This window comes from Scylla paramamosain, chromosome 10 (genome assembly GCF_035594125.1).
Source record: "Scylla paramamosain isolate STU-SP2022 chromosome 10, ASM3559412v1, whole genome shotgun sequence".
NCBI classification, from domain to species: Eukaryota; Metazoa; Arthropoda; class Malacostraca; order Decapoda; family Portunidae; genus Scylla; species Scylla paramamosain.
In genome coordinates, this window is record NC_087160.1 from 246,891 (window position 1) to 265,000 (window position 18,110).

At 45.6% G+C, this 18,110-nt stretch overlaps 1 protein-coding gene across 4 annotated transcripts in view; it reads right to left on the bottom strand.

Moving 5' to 3' along the window:
* The window catches only part of LOC135104031 (alpha-N-acetylgalactosaminidase-like), a 68,215-nt gene that overhangs the window by 24,032 nt on the left and 26,073 nt on the right, over positions 1 to 18,110 (bottom strand). For 3 of the 4 annotated variants that reach the window (XM_064010900.1, XM_064010899.1, XM_064010898.1), the window contains one exon: positions 8,773 to 9,183. The exons of the other annotated variant lie outside the window; for it this stretch is intronic. The gene's annotated coding sequence lies outside the window, so the exon portion shown is untranslated. The remainder of the gene's footprint in view (positions 1 to 8,772; positions 9,184 to 18,110) is intronic. 4 annotated transcript variants of the gene reach the window in all.

Below are 18,110 nucleotides of genomic sequence, written 5' to 3' on the forward strand. Positions count from 1 at the left end.
ATGTGTTACTACTACTACTACTACTACTACTAACTCTAGGTTAAAGAAGGTCATGAATGAGTCACGTAGGGTCAAGCTGTCGTGACCAATCCTTCTCCTCTTCTTCCTCCTCCTCCTTTTACTAGGTAGAAACTAAACTGACTATCTCTTTTGGCTATTGTCTTCTTACTCCTTCACAATGCAGCATTGGGGTGATTTTTATATTTTGTTTTCTCCCTTCTTTGCCCTTGGCCGGTCTCCCTGACAAACGTAAAAAAAAAAAGAAAAAAAAATCGAAACCGCTGAGTCATCTATATAATGCGAAGTGGCGCCAAAATCATGACGCCGTTGCTGCGGCACCCTGAGCCAATCAGCCAATCAATCCACCTGGGCGCCATCTGCCTTGCCTCAGGTCCATAAGTACTCAGATCTTTCTGATGCCCGAGTTGGGAATTTGGATGTAATGCTTCATCTCCTTCTCTATTCAAGTATGTACGTACGAAGATTGGAATGAGTTATTGTGCTTATAAAGAAATGGTGGTGGTCGTGGTGGTGGTAGTAGTAATAGTAGTAAAAAAAATAAAATAAAAGCACGGTGGGAGTGGCAGGGCGTTGAGTCGCACATCGGTGAAGACCACAGCCGCGTTGTTCTATCAGGACTGCTTTCAAGGCCACAAACTCGCCGAGTTATCGGAAGAGCCATGAAAAACATCCTTTTAAACATCAACCACGGAGGTAAGTCAGGTTCTCACGAGTGTTTTTCCTCACTGGTGAAGCATAATGTTTGTTGAGCTATCACACCAACCATGAAAACATCATTAAAAACCTCAATAACTTCCACTAGTGAAGCATAATCCTTGCTGAGTTACCATAATCATGAAAACGTCCTTACAAGCTTCAGCAACTTCCACTACAGTCACTTAAAGGTAGCATAGGAAAGACGCCGGAACGATCGAAATCACGGTACGTAGCTACTTTTCATACCAAAGAACTCATTCAGCTGTCCTTGGTTTGGTGCAAGCATAGTGGGGGGAGTATGACCGTGACGCACTGCCAAGGACAGCCTGCACACACCACTTACCACGCACCAAGATTACTAGTGATATCGTGCGTTCTGAATATGCTTCCATGTCTTCTGTTTCCTAGACTATATGCTCAAAATTCCAGCTTAACAATAGCAGAACGTTATGTAGCTTGTCATATTCATTTCAATGGAATAATGAATTTCAACTTATAAGAAAAAGCAAATTACTAAATCTGATGTTTATCGTGATTTTTCTACACTGGTTGCTAAGAGTGTGAATAAATTGCAGACTTCATTTGGTTCTAACGAATCCCTTCACGGGACCGCCTCGTGCTATCACAGCGGCCGAACATCCCCCTTTCCCCCTCCCCTGACAGTCTGGCTTACTCCTGACAACCACGGACGCCTCTCTCCCTCGGCTTACCCCTGACAAGGTACAACTCTGCAATGTCTAACGCATCTCCCTCCCTCTCTCTCTCTCTCTCTCTCTCTCTCTCTCTCTCTCTCTCTCTCTCTCTCTCTCTCTCTCATCTTGTTCTCCCTTTCAGTGGGGATAAAAAAAAAAAGCGGAAAAAATAATACTGTCATTCAAGGTAATAGATATCGGTTCATATTCATAATAAAAAAAAACAAAAAAACTCTGGATCAATGAACAACTCAAAGCCTCATGATGGGGTCGATGAACTGACAGTTTGGTGACCCCTGCCTAGCACCAAAACAACCCACGGCTGACAGGAGTGACTTGTTACAATCTCACCAGTCACCATTACTACCATCATCACCTCATTTCTCACCACTACCTTGCCATCACCGCACCATCACCACACTTGCACTTTAACTTACTGACACCATCACTATCACCACCACTATCGTCACCGCCACCTTGGCATCACCACACTTGTACTTTTACTAACACCATAACCATCACCACCACTCATTCCTCACCACTATCCTGCCCTCACCATACCATCATTTTTACTTGCCAACAAAATCACAACCACCACTATCACTCACAGCAATAATAACAGTGTGGTTATTAAACTAGTGGTTAATAAGACTGATACTGTATGAAGGAAGAAAAATGTCAGCTATTGAAGAGAAGTTTGGTGATGTTATGGTGTTGTAGTAATTTACTTTTAGGTTAGATTTGGTTAGGTTAGGTTACAGTAATTAGGTTCAGTTATATAAATAGGTTACAATAATTAGGCTGAGTTAGGTTTTCCGTTAATAAGTTCGGTTACAGTAATTAGGTTATGTGAACTTAATGACAGTAATTACCTTGTCTAAGTTAATAAGCTACGTTAAGTTGGGTGAGACTGTTAGGCCGTTATATTGCAGTAAATAGGTTAGGTCAGGTTAGCCAAATGAATTAGTGACTTATGTTATATATTACATTAGGGTTTTACGACAACCTATGCATTACACTATTGAACCTGAATCACTATTGCACCATTACCACCACCACCACCATCATCACTCATGTTCACTCACTACAGTCACCATCACCACCACCTACATTCACATACCACAACCATCACTACCACCACCACCACCACCACCACCACAACACGTACACACCTCTCCATCATACTGAGTCACAAAGCTGCATGATGACCTAATATTCCCTCTACCTATCCACCCCCTCACACACACACACACACACACACACACACACACCGGAAGACCTTAAAAAGGCAACAAGCAATTAAACTCAATCCATGGGAACTAACAACCATGACCTCCTCCTCCTCCTCCTCCTCCTCCTCCTGCTCCACCTGCTCCTCCGTCTCAGCCACCGTCACCGCCACGCCCACAAGCACGTGACGAAACGTAATTACTATCGTTACTGCTTTCTAATTCTCTTGGGAAAACCGCCCCCCCCTGCGACCCACTTCTACGCCCCCCATATGAAGAAGTAAAGATGGGTGCGTGAAGAATTCTGGCACAGGAGAGCAGCGAGTGTGAAGTGTGAAGGAGAGAGAGAGAGAGAGAGAGAGAGAGAGAGAGAGAGAGAGAGAGAGAGAGAGAGAGAGAGAGAGAGAGAGAGAGAGAGAGAGAGAGAGAGAGAGAGAGAATCTATGAGGGTATCTATTTAATACTATCAGTGAATTACGTGTGGAGAAACAGGATAGATACAGAACATCTCTCTCTCTCTCTCTCTCTCTCTCTCTCTCTCTCTCTCTCTCTCTCTCTCTCTCTCTCTCTCTCGAAGAAGAAGAAGAAGAAGAAGAAGAAGAAGAAGAAGAAGAAGAAGAAGAAGAAGAAAAACGAAGAAGAAGAAGAAGAAGCGAGACAAAAGAGAAGAAGGGAACGATTAAATAAAAATAATCGTAAACACACACACACACACACACACACACACACACATAATAAATGAAGACCCATCTCAACCTCTGCGCCTCAAAGTAATGACCGGCCTGATTCTTTCCAAGCATATAGCACGAAATAATAATAATAATAATAATAATAATTAACAACAACAACAACAACAACAACAACAACAACAACAACAACAACAACAAGATAAGAAAAAAACTGAAAGGAAATAAAAAAAAAAGAGAAAGGCTACAACTGTTCGACTCTTGACCAGCAGGGGCACAGGAAACGCAGGTAACAGTGCAGGTGTTTATTCACAGAAGGTGTGAACAGAAGGCTGGAGGTAGGTGATCTCCCGGCGCCAGGCCGCGCACTTCAACTTAACACTTATGACTGAAGCCTAGCTCGTTCACTCATACACGTATTCATGCCTCACACAAGTCTCGCTCATTCACTCGTTCACACAACTAGCTAACAACCACACACCTCCCCCGAGACATAAGGAAGATTCCTTATCTTTGTTATGGCTACCGTAACACATGAAACAAAGTTACAATGATTGAAGTACAGAAAACACGGTACATATACACAAAACAAACACAGCGTACAATGAACACGTACGACTAATCGTAGGTGCTACGGTGCCACCGCACCTGCAGTCGTCTCGGCTCCCTACGCTGTCGGCTGCTTCGACGCTCTGGTTGCTCTCGGCCACGGTGTACCCCGTTACCCTGATGCTCCGGGCTGCCGGGATGGTGGTGTTCCTCGTGACCCTGATGCTGAAGCGCTGCACCGCCATGAGCGGTGTGCTGCTCGACAGGAAGGGGAGCAAGAGGTCTGTGTGGGCGTAGGTGTCTTCTATTACGCCACATCACGCGACCGCTGCCCATCTTGATGAGGTAGTCTCTCCTTCGCCCAACAGCCACGATGACACCCAGGCGATCCCAGAGGCCTGTCGTGTGATCTTGAACGTCGACGTGGCCACCGAGGTGCAGGAGAGGAAGAGTACGGGCGGACGCGTCGTGGCGAAGTTTCGCTTTCTTCCTCAGTCGCTCTGCCTTGGCGTCGCACTCATCAGCAGCGCGCTGCCACTGCTGAGCGTATGAGCGATGATGAGCCGGGACACAGGACCTCATAGGATGACCGAAGAGGACTTGTGCTGGTGATCGCCCTTCCGCCCTCGGAGTGTTGCGCAGTTCCAGCAACCCGCGAGCGAACGCATCCTCGTCCAGGTGTCCCTGCTGTGTGGTCGTGAGGATCAGCTTCTTCACGGACTTGACCGCTGCCTCGGCGTGACCATTGGAGCGTGGATAATGAGGTGAAGATACACGATGCTCCACCCCCCATCGAGCCAGGAAGCGCCGGTAACCGATGAAGAAGTGAACTGCGGTCCACCGTCAGTCCTCAGGAGAACAGGCACGCCCGTGTCGGCGAACACACCCCGAAGGACACGAACGAGCTGATCAGCCGATGCTGGACGTGAGCATGCAGACACGTGAGGCCACCCAGACAAGCGATCTACATACACGAGGTATGTACGGCCTGCTGCGTGGAAGTAGTCTGCAGAAACTGACTCAAACACCCTGCTGGGTGTGTCCGTGTCCTGCCAGAGAGGTTCGTTGGCTTGGCTTGGTAGGAGTGGACGGCATAGTGAGCATCCAGAAACGACGTTCTCAACGTCTCTGTCCATACCAGGCCAGTACACCGTTTGTCGGGCCCGTCGCTTGGTGCGCTCCATCCCCTGATGACTGTCATGGAGTCGCTCTAGTGTTTCTCGGCGGAGGCTGTGAGGAATAAGAAGCCTCGGCCCGTAAACCACCAGGTCGTCGTCTACGGCCAGCAGACTGCGCACCGGCCAGTACGTACGCAAGCGGTGATCGAGGTCGTGGCAATGATCAGGGAAGCCCTCGATGATGACGTTCTTGAGCAAGCAGTACTCCCCGTCTCTTGCTGCTGCGGCACGTACCATTTCCACAGTCTGATCCTGGAGTGGTGCTAAGCGGACGCCGTCCTCATTGGTGGCAGATAACGCTGAGATGACCGCTGAGTGGAGAGGGTCGAGGTCACCAGAAGTAGCAGCATCCTCTTCCTCCACTGGGTCCTGTACTGGAGCACGTGAGAGGGCGTCGGGCACACAGTGTGTCGATCCCTTTTGCCAGCTTGCTGTGAAAGAATACTGAGCAAGCTTCTCCCTCATGCGCTGCAGCCGCAGGTTCTCTATTTCTCCCAACAACTTGCTATTGAGGAGAGGTATCAGCGGGCGGTGGTCGAGCACTAGATCGAAGTGAGGGAGTCCTTTCAGGTAGGTGCCACATTTCCTGACTGCCCAGACGATTGCAGCCATTTCCAACTCTATTACTGCATAGCGGCTCTCTGTGTCTGTAACAAATCTTGACCCGCATTGCACCATCTTCCACTGGTCACTGTGCTTCTGCAGGAGAACAGAATCCAAATCCGTGCATCCTTGAGGCGTCAGTCTGTAGCATCGTTGGTAATGATGGGTCGAAGTATGCCAAGACAGGTGGGCTGACGAGACACTGTTTCACCTTCTCAAACGCCTCTTCATGGTTAGGAGACCAGCACCAACTGTTCTTCGGGCGTAAGAGATCTCTGAGGGGTTGTGCAGCTGCAGCCACAGCAGGAGAAAAGCTTCCAAGCTGGTTTGTAAGACCCATGAATGATCGTAAGTCGGTGATGTGCTGTGGTCGTGGGAAGTCAGAGATTGCCTTAACTTTCTTTGAGTCTGTCGTGTAGCCTTGTCCAGAAACAGAGTAACCACAGTAATCTACCACTCTTTCCGCGAATGTAAACTTCTGTGGGTTGAGAGTGATGCCGTGCTGGTCACACCGCCGCACAATCTGAATGACATGGGCTAAGTGCGCACTGTAGGTGGAGTCATAGGCCAGGATGTCGTCCACGATCTTGATGGTGTTAGGTATGTCGCCGAGAGCTTGGTCTCCTCGACGGTTATACTCGTCTCCAGACGAGACGAGACCCATAACCGCTCGCCGAAACTTGTACCGACCCCAAGGTGTTATGAAGCAGGTTAAATCCTGGTCTTCTTCTCTAATGGGGACTTGAAAATACCCCATCTTGGCATCAAGAGTGGTGAACCAAACTGCTCCGGTCCCGATCGAGGCGATGGCGTCATGAGGTGAGCGCACTGGATACACGGGCCTCTTCACGTAACGGTTGAGTCGTGTCAGGTCAACACACAGCCTTACACCAGATGTCTTTTTTGGGACAGGCACGATGGGGTGGCACCATGCCGTAGGGTAGTCCACACTCTCGATGATTCCCTTGTTAAGCAGCTCTTCCAACTGGCTCTTAATTTCTTCACGCCAATTGTAAGGGATTGTACGAGATGCTGTTACGGCGAAGGGTCGAGCGTCGTCTGTCAACTCGATGGCCATGGATCCACCAGCCATTGCACGTAAACCTTCCTTTGCTTCGAAGACGCTGGGAAAGGCCTTGATCACAGCAGCAGCGTGCCCCGCACGCTGCTGTGGCGTTGGGTCGTAGGAATGAGGCCAGCTGATCACTTCTGTGGGCGTAGATAGAGGTGGCTGCGAGGCGGTCGGGTACTTGATGGAGCTGTTGCCGGTGTGCTGTTCTTCCCTGCGTAGCGGTCGGATTTGAGCCGGAAAATCTTCGGGGAGGATTCCGGAGAGCGATGGAATCGTACCAGCTAAGCAGCGCCCCCTTCACCTCCTTCACCACGCTCACAACAGTCTCAGCTTCCCTGTCGCCCAGTTGCAAGTGCGACGAGAAAGTTCCTACACAGGTGAGGGGGTGATTACCGGCAGCATAAAGTCCATCACCATCAGCGGGCGCCAAGCTGGAGGGCGGGATTCCAAGGAGTGTTGCCAGGTGTTCGAGGCCAATAACGGTCGTTTCGGCCCCAGAGTCAGGAGTCCACGTAATCTTGTCTCTTCCAGCGGGATGTGTGGCGGTAATGAGCACCTGGGGCGCAGGTCGTGCCGTCACCGTCTTTGTGTATACGCCTGATAAGAGCTGGGTATACACTGGCACTGGCTCCCCGCCTCGGGCCTGCACCGCGATGAGGAGAGACAGTTGAGGAACTCCTCGAAGCTCCTCGTCGTTTCCTCACTGTCTGCTGACATACACTCGCAAAATGCCCTCTTTTCCCGCAGTTACGACACACTTTATCTATTGCCTGGCATCCCCTTTTGTCACTGCGACAATCTTTGCCACAACGATAACAGCCCGTGGGGCTTGAGCCCCCGAAACTGCCGCCCTTCCTGTAGTTCGAGACAGCGTTCACACCATGGCTCGAAGAGTGAGAGCCGCCCCTTAGTACTGCACTACACTGGTTAGCGCTCTCTGATGCTCTGCAAATATCTATGGCGTTTTCAAGGGTGAGTTTCTTGTTTTCCAGCATGCGTTTCAGAGCCACTTCGTCTCGTGTCCCAACGACAATTCTGTCACGCAGCTGATGGTTTATGCACTGGTCGCAAAAGTCACAGAAATTGGCGATTTCCTTTACAGCACATAAAAAGTCGTCAAAACCTTCTTGCGTTTCTTGCACGCGGGAGTAGAAGTCTCTTCTATCCATGATGATGTTGCGCTGGCTTCGCAGGTACTCACACATTGCATCGAGGATGGTTCTTAACTCCGCGTCTCTCGGTAAGCTTATCCCGTAGCGAAGTGTACGGGTCCACTCGTCGTCTAGGACAGCAGCGAGTGCCGCCCTCTGCTCAGCCAGGGAGAGACAGTCTATCCTGGCGAGGGTTACGTATCCTTCAAACTTATGGCGCCACGTGTCGAACTCACGTAAAGATGCTGACGCCGTTAAGTGAGGAATGATGGTGGCGGACGTCGGGAACCTCGCGCCCTGGGTAGACGTGCTGCGGGCTGTGGTTTCGCCTTCATTGCTCGCCGTGGTGCGACTGGGAGCTTGTGTCCCCACTCTCTCCAGCAGCTGGGTTAAACGCTCCTCGCGAGCCTGACTCTGCTCCGACTGTCGCGCTAGCAGGGCAGCCAGCGCCTCCAACTGCTTCTCCATTCTGCGCCGTACCCACTGCAGCCTTGTCCTGATCCTACTCACTGCGCCATGTTCGACTCTTGACCAGCAGGGGCACAGGAAACGCAGGTAACAGTGCAGGTGTTTATTCACAGAAGGTGTGAACAGAAGGCTGGAGGTAGGTGATCTCCCGGCGCCAGGCCGCGCACTTCAACTTAACACTTATGACTGAAGCCTAGCTCGTTCACTCATACACGTATTCATGCCTCACACAAGTCTCGCTCATTCACTCGTTCACACAACTAGCTAACAACCACACAACAACAAACACAAGAGAAAGAATAAACAAGACGGAGAAGATACAAATTTCTATTAACACACACACACACACACACACACACACACACACACACACACACACACACACACACACAGACACACAAAGCAGAAAAAAAAAAAAAAAACTTACCTGGTGGTGCTTCGATGAACCTCCTTGACGAGAGGAGGAGGAGGAGGAGGAGGAGGAGGAGGAGGAGGAGGAGAAGGCGGAGGAAGACTAAGAAGAGAAGGGAGAGCCAATGACCTTCCTAAACAAACAGACACTAAACAAATAGTACAAGAAGTGAAATTGTAATGAAAAGTGAATACGAAACGGCGATAGAGAGAGAGAGAGAGAGAGAGAGAGAGAGAGAGAGAGAGAGAGAGAGAGAGAGAGAGAGAGAGAGAGAGAGAGAGAGAGAGAGGCAGCAGGAGTGGTGGGGCTAAGGAAGTGGGAGCGTGAGCATGGGAGTGGGATGGAGTGCTCAGGGGCGTGGTAATGGTGGCGGTGATGGTGATGGCACACGAGCGAACACACGGACGCGTCACCACTAGCTGCGATCTGTGGGACGGAGAGAAAATTGTGACTTTTTTTTTGGAGAGAGAGAGAGAGAGAGAGAGAGAGAGAGAGAGAGAGAGAGAGAGAGAGAGAGAGAGAGAGAGAGAGAGAGAGAGAGAGAGATGCAGATGGGTATGGAATAATTAAACCTCATAATTAAACACCTGCATTGCATAAACAGGAGGTAATTACTGAGGTGAAGCATAAAATTAGTGCATTTAATATCACGAAGCTTCAATTTTCAGAAATATTATGTAAAATTTTGTAAAGTATGGTGCATAATTAAATAAAATCATTGGAAGGAAACAGTACACGCACACACACACACACACACACACACACACACACACACACACACACACACACACACACACACACACACACACACACGATTGTTAATACTAGAGGATAATTTTCTTTTAACAATCTACTAGCTCCATTAAGTTATATATATATTTTTTTTATATAAACACACACACACACACACACACACACACACACACACACTACAATGCGAGTGCGGTAAAAAGAGTTGCTTAATTAAATAATGTATGTACTTTCCCTTTTGTTTTCTTTCCTCAAGGACAAGTGATAATGCACTGTACTCATATACAACGCTTATGTATGTATGTATGTATGTATGTATGTATGTATGTATGTATATACTGTTACCACGCGATATGTAAATAAATGTTTCAAAATTCACTACATCAATTTCTATACAAAGAACGACACTCTAAACAGGACAACTCCCTTATTTGCCTGACATGGGACTGCTAAACTTCTGCTCTCGTTTCTTTTAGCAATTTTTTTTCTTTTCTTTTCAGGCATACAGTATTATTTCACTGAGCTATTCATTCATCACCATTAAGAGAGAAACATCGACACTTCAAAAGATAAACTTGCCTTTCTTTCAGGTCTTCTACTCCTTTTTTTAATTTTTTTCTTATTATATGCAGTCATTTCTTATTTTTATTTCTTCGCTGGTAATTCCAATACGTAATGAGTAATTTCTGTCTGATTATTGTTAAGAGTACAACGCTTTCCAGGCAGCCACACTTTCATTCTTATGTCAGACACTTCCCTTCAACATTTCTTCTTTCGACATACCTTGTACCTTATCTTTTTTTTCAACTTTCCTGCCCTATTATAATTAAGGACACATCGCTTTTCTGGCAGTCACCTTTTCATCACCCTATCAGACATCTTCCATCTTCATGCCTTCTTTCTCCGCATGGGACGTCAACAGCCTCTCACTTATCAGACAAGGACGCTGCTATCCCAACCTCCCACAGAAGCATCACAACTGTCTCTATCGAAACAACAGTACACTTTTGACCGTCACTACTGACACTTAAAGCAGACGCACCAAGACATGTTACCAAGTTTATCTTTTCAGACCGTGCATTAGTCATAAGTGATTGCCGAAGCGTGTGTGATGGGAGGAGGCACGCGTCAAACTTCTCAGGAGGGTAAAAGGTTTGAAAATTTACAATAAGCTTGGCACGTAGACCAATCAGTGAGTGGGAGTATGGCCAAGTAACAAGCGTTGCCGCGAACAAATGTGTCCTGAGGTAGAAAACAACATTGCTTCAGCGTCCGTGACAATGAATACACAAGCGAAACACGTGCCGGTGTAGCGTGATTTTCCTCATGCCGTTCCAGGTGACAACAATCATCACATGCATTTACGACATCAACATCTTAACGCTAATCATCACCACCACCACCATCACCACTCAGTATCTCCACGCAACATCACAACTACTGCTGTATCTCCACGCAACATCACAACTATTACTCTATCTCCCCTCATGCTGTTGTATCACCACCACCACTTTTTTTGTATTACCATCACCACTGCTACTCTTACTCCACCATAACTACTGCACCTCAGCACACACAGAGTACAATTAAACAGCACAAATATCCAAGGCTGTGTGTGTTTCGTATTTCGGAACACTGGACTCATTCTCACAAGGACTATTCTTAAAGGCTAAAGATTTTGTAAGTCGTGTTCTCACAGGCGTTTTTCCCACTGATAATGTAGTTTATTCATCATTTTGATCTTACTGAACGCGGCACGTCAGAATTCAAACGAGAAAAAAAAGTTTTGTGTGCCTATTATGAGTTAGTCCATGAAATAAAGAGATCGGTATTCTTCAATTCACTTGTCTAACAGATGCACCACCACCAGCAAAACAAACGTAACAATAATAGTAATACTAAATAATAATAATAATAATAATAATAATAATAATAATAATAATAATAATAATAATAATAAAAATATAAATAACAATAATAATAGAAATACTACAGCTACTAATAATCAACATCACTTTCTATCCAATACACCACCAAATAATAAACAGAAAGATCAGTAGGAATATAACAGTGTGATAAGTAGTATCATACCACATGCTCACACACACACACACACACACACACACACGATTGAAAAACGAGGACATAACTGTCATGAGCGGCAATTTCATGCATAGCCAGGCAGGAGACATGAAAAGGAGGAAGAGGAGGAGGAGGAGGAGAAAGAGGAGGAGGAGGAGGAGGAGGAGGAGGAGGAGGAGGAGGAGGAGGAGGAGGAGGAGGAGGAGGAGGAGGAGGAGGTGTGGTGTACTTAAATTGGTAACAGGATGGAGAAAGCGAGAGTGAGCATGAGGAGGAGGAGGAGGAGGAGGAGGAGGAGGAGGAGGAGGAGGAGGAGGAGGAGAGAGGAGGAGAAGGAAAATGGCCAGCGTGCACCAGAGGCTGATCAGGGAAAGTAAGCCAAAGCCCCACCACTGCAGGTCCATCCGGCACCAGACAGCTGCGTGGGCCACTGCCGTCACCCACACGCCACACACACTTCACTCACACCCTCACTGAACCCTCGACGCCACCCATGCCATCTTGTCACACGTCCTTTACTCACACAAGCACCACGCACACTAGATCAGCTACAGTGTCATGTGTTCATTTTCTCGTGGTGACTCAAACCGGTCAGTCAGTCAGTCAGTCAGTCAATTAGTCAGTCAGTCAGTTAATCCATCAGTTCTCTTCACACCTGAACACTAACACGCCCAAGCACTAACACTCCTCTGTCCACTTCCTTCTTAGCTCCACCCGCACCTTGTTGAGAGGCCTTAAATCAATCATTCAGTTAGTCATTCAATCAATCTCCGGTCCGATCATCAAAATCTAAATTTGCTACAGAATGAACTAAAGGAAAATGATGAACTGATGAGGAAATCTGGATAAAAAAAAAAAAAAGAAAAGAAAAGAAAAAAAGATATCTACTGCACTGTACTCTTGCGACCAGCATAAGGAAATTTTTCGTTAATAAAACTTGTGATGACGGGGGTGAACAAACAAGCTAATATAGATATGTAATGTATATACTGAGATATTAGAGGTTAAAAGGGAAATGAAAAGAAATATAAACCAAATGCATCTTGAAATGCAAGTATTGGATAATCCCACGATAAAAACCTACAATCAAACACAGCAGGGAATGTATGAGCCAGATTGGATGACAGGAAAACGTCAGTCTGTGAAAATGCACTGGTTTTAAGAATGGACAGGCGCGGTAATGGGAGAGAAAGGTAAAGAGAGAGCGAGTGTACGAGTGCACAGCTTCCATTATGAAGAGCGTGGTAAGATTGTCACGCTGGGGTCTTTAGAATTACTGGTAGGTAGTTATTAATAGCTATTATATATCACTCACATAAAAGTATTATTGATCACGAAAATAAATAAAATAACAATAAATAAAACACACTGTATAAATACTCAAAAAAAAAAAACAAAAAAAATAACAATAATAATAATGATGATAAAAGAAAAAAATCAATGTATACGGTATGACTGAGCAGGCAGCAGCAGCAGGAGACAGTCAGCAGCAGGACTGACGGTGAGAGCCTTGAGGCGTGACGTCACAGGCCACAGACAGTAAAAAGTCTGTCGCCTCCCTTCCTCCCTCCTTCATTCCTTTCCCTAACTCACTCACTCCTCCCCTCCCTTTGCCTCCTTGTCAAGAACTAAGTCTTCTCTGTAACCATCCAGCTCATCTGCCTCCTTTCTTTCCTCCCTCACTTTCTTCCCTCATCCTCTCTATTTCTGTGTCCCCTATCACATTCACCTCCCCTTCCCAAGCTATGTCTGTTAAGTGTTCCATGTAACCAACTAATTAATTTACTTCCTTCTTTCTCTCCTGTTCACTTTCCGAGCTTCGTCTTTCACTCCCTTCCCTCCTTATCCTATTTCACTTATTTCTCTCCCTGTACTTACAAAAAATTGCAAATTTGTACAAACGTCTATTGCTTCATCTTAATTAACAACAACACCTGTACGTAAATCACATTCCTTTTAAAAGTATCAACAAGTCTATAATAGATATGTCCCTAAAGTGTGACATTTCTCCTCCTTTTCCAGCTCCCTGTCTCACCAAGAAATGTCTGCTACTAGTTTTATGTAAGCAAACAACTCACCACTATTTTCTTCCTCTCTTCCTCTCATTCCCCCTACCTCCTTTCCTTACTATTTCTCCTGCTTTCCCTATCTCCACAACTCTTCAAACCTCCTCCTTACAAGAGAAACTTCTGTCAACCCTTCAATCTATCCCAACTCCCAACTCTTTCCTTACTATTACCCAACTCAAGAAACGCCTGCCACTCCTTCCATCTATTGTACTTATCTATCTTATCTTCTTTCCACATTTTCTAACTAGCTTCCTCCTCCTTTCTTACTTCCTTACCCCCAAAAAATGATGTTCATAAAAAAATTCACTTCCCTATTCCTTCCTTCCCATTCCAGCTATTTATCCAATCCCCATTCCTCATTTTCTATCGAACTTCCTCTTCCTTCCTTACTTCCTTACTTTAAAAAATAATGACTGACGTACTTCCTCATTCCTTCCTTCTTTCCTTCCCTTTCCAAACCTCTCTCCTCACTCACTTCCTTCCCTCACCTCCCCAGCGTCACCTTCTCTACCCTCAGGCACCTCCCACCAGCAGAAACGCCTCTTAGCACACCTGTGAAGTCATGCAAATTACGTCAAGTCGGCCACGAGACATGAGCACTTAAGGTGACGTGAGAAATGCTGCTTTTTTTCATACCGACCACACTTCACGCAAGCTCACCATAACCTCAAGCATCAGGGGAAAGGAATAAACGTCCTGTCTACCTGTGTGTGATTCAGTCAGGTGTGTTGTGTGTGTTGTGTCCTTTCCTGAATGCAACCGAAAGAAAACGGAAGGGGAAAGTACTGTCTTGCTGTGTTGCTATTTTTTCTTCCTTCTTCTAATCTTGTTTTCAGTGTTGCATGGGAAAATTTACTTACACACAGCAGGTTTAATCGAATCATGCCTGATTGGTGCTTATTCTCTCTCTCTCTCTCTCTCTCTCTCTCTCTCTCTCTCTCTCTCTCTCTCTCTCTCTCTCTCTCTCTCGTCTTGCGTTCAGTTTCGCATGAAGATGAAATTTATACAAATGGTCTAAGGTAATCATGCCTGGAATCTATATTGGTGTTCATTCATATTCGCTCTCTCTCTCTCTCTCTCTCTCTCTCTCTCTCTCTCTCTCTCTCTCTCTCTCTCTCTCTCTCTGAATACGCATGAAGGTTAAAACTATGACCATCTTTCTATTCGTGTTTCTTTATGCAGCGTATCTTGTTCCACTTTCCCTTCCCCTCACTCCTAATACGGCTGGAATGTGTAGTGTGGGGAAAAATATCCCTTTCCTTTCTTCTCTTCCCTAATATTACGCACAATCTCCAGCAGGTGTTCGTGTCAGCTACCTGTCTTACCTCTGGCTGCATCAATTGTCAGTAGTATTCTATCGTGTTTTATATCTGCTATCTACTGCGTCGCCATTATTAACTAGCAAGTGATGTGTATTATTACGAGATCTTGGCGTGTCCATATCTCACTCAAGGTGGTAGAGAAGGCGAATTTAGTAATAAAAAAGTAAGTAATTTCAAAGCGGAATGTTCGATAGGCAGTACGAAAATGACTAACGGAATTATAAAACATTCTTACTTAACCTCGCAAGTGTTGAATTAAAAAAAAAAGTTGATCTCAAGAGGCGTCGTGTAAATGGCGTGCATATCATGTTCGCGGACTTTTTATCTGTCAAACTTAAAATCATACTTGCTTTTCATGATGAGTCAGTTCTTTTGTTCCACCGCACCTTATGGGACACTATTGCTGCATGTGCTAAGTATGGTTCTCCCTTGCCTATCTATATACACTTCATTACGTGACCTCCCTACATTACGTGACAGCTTCCCACTAACCCTTCCACTACTATTTGGCACATCTCTCTTTAATGACTAACCACTGCCTGGAAATTGCAAAATGTTCACTTTTTTATTCCCCCCTTTCTTGTACGAGCACATAAAGATTCATTTCATTGTCTCTAGCGTTGTGAACTTCCATATCGCAGTGAAAGGGTTAATAAACTGACTGGAATGGCGGTCTGGATCTCTCTCCTGGAATACAGCTAGGAATTCCAGCAATCTGAGCGCGTTTTATCACACTGGTTCATCTCTCTCCTTTCCCATCACTGTCTTATCCTTCCCTCTCTCTTCCTTTCACTGTCTTACCTCTTTTTGTTGCTCATCCCTTCCTCTCACTACTTCTCCCCTTCACATCCCTCCTCTTAATCCTCCTCCTGCTTTTCTTTAATATTAATGTTTCATCTCTCCGTTTACCTTCAATCCTCCCCTTTCTCTCACCATCTCTCCCCGCCCCCCATCTTCATTTTTCTTTGCATTACACTGTTTCCTCTAGAATCAGTATAAGAAAAATTACAATTGTCTCCATGATTATTACATATCCTTCATTATCTTATTTCTGTCTTCAATCTCTCTCTCTCAATACCTGACTCCCATCATCTCTCCTTGTATTATAATATTTTCCCTCTAGAATGAGTGCAAGAAAAACTGCACTTGTCTTCATATTTATTTAATTTCCCTCCTCTCGCTGTATGGCTCCTCAATTAATCTCTCCTTATCATACAATATTTCCCCTGAATAGTAAAGTACAGGAAAATATTGCACTCGTCTCTATAATTATTCCATTTTCTTTAACACGGAGAGTGACAGGAGTTACCATCAGTCACAGGCACCTCACGTTTTCTTTCCCCCAGCGGCCATAAAGTACAAGACACATCACAGGTACTCATTCCCCTGATGGTGCCATTCTCGAGGAGCAGTGTCCCCCCCGGCAGTCTTCACCAGGTGCGAGGGAGGAAAAGTGAACCGCCCCTACTACTCCCCAACCCCTACTACATTACCACTTCCACTACCACCACCATCACCATCAGTCCCTCCACCCTCAGAAGACCACAACTGCTCCTGCCGGCGACTGACATCTGGTGGTGGTGGTGGTGGTGGTGGGTGGGTGGTGGTGGTTCTAGACTGGCTGACTGACTTACACTTTTGAAAATCATGTCTATTTTCTTTTGGAGAGAGAGAGAGAGAGAGAGAGAGAGAGAGAGAGAGAGAGAGAGAGAGAGAGAGAGAGAGAGAGAGAGAGAGAGAGAGAGAGAGAGAGAGAGAATGGAAAGCTTTCTCTGTTTATATTTATGGCACAATTTTCTTTCCTTTTTTCTCAGGGCATGTGTAATTTAAAAGGAAGTTTTTTTTTGTACTGGAGGTTCAATATAAAATGCTGATTTCACTTTTTCTTCACGTACAAAAAAAAAAAGAAGAAAAGGAAGGGGAAAATAAAATATGAAGCGACTATGTGTGTGTGTGTGTGTGTGTGTGTGTGTGTGTGTGTGTGTGTGTGTGTGTGTGTGTGTGTGTGTGTGTGTGTGTGTGTGTGTGTGTGTGTACTTAGTTACAGCCTACATATACATAATCAAGTCTAGCCTGAGTATACTGACTTCTTATAAACATATCTAACTTGGCCTTGAGTTTTATGATCACTTGTCTATAAAAATCCATACATTTATCTTACTTGTGGGTTTATTCAAGTTCCTCGTTCGAATAAACCACATATATTTTCTGTGTGTGTGTGTGTATGTGTGTGTGTGTGTGTGTGTGTGTGTGTGTGTGTGTGTGTGTGTGTGTGTGTGTGTGTGTGTGTGTGTGTGTGTGTGTGTGTGTGTGTGAACCCAATCAGTGCAGTTTGCTTATCTCATCAACCGGCGACTCTCTCATTCTCACTCAGTCATCCATTCATTCTCCCCCTCACCAATGACCCACCACCATTCACTGCACTATTTCTCTCTCTCTCTCTCTCTCTCTCTCTCTCTCTCTCTCTCTCTCTCTCTCTCTCTCTCTCTCTCTCTCTCTCTCTCTCTCTCTCTCTCACGTTCCACATAATGAGGCAGGAAACGCAATGCATCAAGTCAACTCAGTTGTCAGGAAATTGGATGCGATTTATGGATGATGATGATGATGATGATGATGATGATGATGATGATGATGATGATGATGATGATGATGATGATGATAATGATGATGCAGTAATAACAATAGAAAAAGCTGTACTATACGATATCCAAGCAATTCACCCTCTCTCTCTCTCTCTCTCTCTCTCTCTCTCTCTCTCTCTCTCTCTCTCTCTCTCTCTCTCTCTCTCTCTCTCTCTCTCTTCTCTTTTTACACACACAATGCGCCAGTGTATTATTTCCTGCCGAATAATACTTTCAATACTTGTGACCTTGTTCTCTTAACACATCTCCGTTTCAACCGCCGCCGCCTCCTCCTCCTCCTCCCTTTTCTTTTCATCAGTCTAGCGCGGCCCCGCCCTCTCTCTCTCTCTCTCTCTCTCTCTCTCTCTCTCTCTCTCTCTCTCTCTCTCTCTCTCTCTCTCTCTTCATTCTCTTTGCATTCTTATTTTTTACTTTTCTTCTCCTCTTTGTTCTGTATTATCTTTATCTGTAATCTCCCACACAAATTTAACTTTCTATTCAGTGGTGTA